Source organism: Octodon degus, unplaced genomic scaffold (assembly GCF_000260255.1).
Source record: "Octodon degus isolate 3935 unplaced genomic scaffold, OctDeg1.0 scaffold00051, whole genome shotgun sequence".
In the NCBI taxonomy this organism is placed as follows: domain Eukaryota; kingdom Metazoa; phylum Chordata; class Mammalia; order Rodentia; family Octodontidae; genus Octodon; species Octodon degus.
Window position 1 is genome coordinate 2210803 of NW_004524627.1, and position 2272 is coordinate 2213074.

Sequence of the window (2272 nt, forward strand, 5' to 3'; positions counted from 1 at the left end):
TCAACCACCTTGGCTACTTTTTTTTTTTTTTTTTGGTGGTACCGGGAATTGAACTCAGGACCTTGCACTTGCCAGGCAGGCGATTATTCTGCTGAGCTATCTCCCTGGCCCTTGGTATTTTGATGAGGATTACTTTAAATATATGGGTCATTTTTGGTAATATAACCATTTTAATGGTATTCTGTTGATCCTGAACACAGGAAGTACTTCTATTTTCTGGTGTCCTCTGATTTCTTTCTTTCGTGTCCTGTAGTTTTCGTTGTAGAAGACTTCTAGATTCGATGTATTATTTTTTAAGTTACGGTGAATGGAACTGGTTACATGATTTCTTATTTAGTGGATTCATTATTGGTGTATTGAAAAGCTATTTTGTGTTGATAGTCTGCCTTTTTGCTGCATTTGTTTCTCAAATCTACAAGCCTTCTGGTGGAATTTTTAGGGTCATCTAAGAACAGGATCATCTTGTCTTCAAAGAGAGATTTTGACTTCTTTCTTATTTGTGTCCCTTCTGTCTTTTTCTTGCCTAACTACTCTCATTATTAAGCACATACTGAACAAGTAGAGATAGTAGGTGATCTCATTCCTGATTTTAGAAGAAAAGTTTTTTTTTGGTTTCTTTTTGTTTTTCTTTTTAAAAAGACAGCATTTCACTATCTATAAATAGTTCAGAAGCTTTATTGTTTCTTTTTGTTTGTTTGTTTTTGTTTTTGTTTTCGACTTGCTCAGACTGCCTTAAGGGCGAGTCTGGTAAGGCAGGTGGAGCTGGGGATCAAACAGGTAGGCTTTCAATGTTTTCCCAGATTCCTTTGATATTGGCTTAGATGTGTCCTGTTAGATTCTTCTATTATGTCTTTGCCTATAAGAGCTCACTACACAGAGCTCAGATCGCTCTTCCCTCAGATTGCACATTTGTCCAAGAGTAGAGCCTGCATTCTTACAGTCTGTAGAAAGGGAGATTCCCTTTCCACCAAGCCACCCTGCTGTGGGTGCTGATGTGCTACCTTGGGAGTTGCTGTTCTGAGTTCCAGTATTTTTGGGTGTGACATGGTCGCTGACTCTTCAACTGCACTGGTTCACGTCCATAGTCCCTCTACTGTGTCATGCCACCGCATACCTGTTGATTTGGATCAATTCCAAGTATCACTTTTCTTCATAATTTTATTGATAAACAAAAAGCAATGAGACAGTTTCAAATCGAATTGCTAGGACAATTTCAATAATTAACACACTGCATACATTCTTCTTAGTGGTTAATTCATGTACAAGATGCGGACTTCAGATCCTATTTACAAACACCATTAGAACAAATCATTCTACTCATTAAGAGAATGTAACTATATATCTATCCTAACCACTTTGAATACACAGATACAAAATGGACATTCATCTGTATATCCACCAGCCCCAAAAAATAATAAATTTATTAAAAAATTATTTATTTGATATAGGGTATCACTGTGCATTTCAGACTCATAGTAATCCTCCTGCTTCAGCCTCCCTAGTGCTGGGGTTACAGGCACGCACCACCACGAGCCAGCACAGCATGTGGTCTTGGGGCTTGAATTCAGGTTTTTGCACTTGCCAGGCAGGCGGTTATACTACCAAGCTATCTGCTCAACCCTATGTTAAGTTTCTGAGTTCTTCATAGAACCTGGATATTATTAATCCTCTGTTGGGAGAATAACTGATACATATTTTCTCCTACTCTATACGTTGTCTCTTTAATGTTTGTTTATTTTGCTGTGAAAAAGCTTAATAATTTGATGCAATCTGATTTGTCATTTATTGCAAGTTTTTACTCTGTTAAAGTCCTTTTCAGGAAATTGTGCGTATCTTGAAGTGTTTTACCTATCCTATATTTTCTTCTTGCAGTTTCAAAGTTTTGGGTATTATATTTGATTTCTGATCCATACTGAATTGATTTTTGTACAGCTGAAAGATAGGAATCTACTTTCAATCTTTTACGCATGGGCATTCAGTTTTCCTGGTGCCATTTATTGAAAAGCCATTCTTTTGTCTGATGTGTGTTTTGGCCCTTTGTGAAGATGTCATAGCTATGTGAGTTTGTTTTTAGGTATTCTATTCTATTGCTTTAAGTGTATTTTATCCCAATACCATACTATTTCTGTTACTATGTAGCTTTGTAGTATTTTTTGAATCAGTTATTATGATATCTTCAGCTTTGCTGTTTTTGCTAATGATCATTTGGGATATTCTGGGTCTTTTGTGTTAAATTTTGTTGTTTTTTATTTTGTTTTTAATTTTTATTTAT

General features: G+C 36.0%; 1 protein-coding gene across 3 annotated transcripts in view; it reads left to right on the forward strand.

The window, feature by feature from the left end:
- Tusc3 (tumor suppressor candidate 3) overlaps positions 1-2272 on the forward strand; it is a 256150-nt gene that overhangs the window by 178395 nt on the left and 75483 nt on the right. The gene's annotated exons all lie outside the window — the stretch shown is intronic.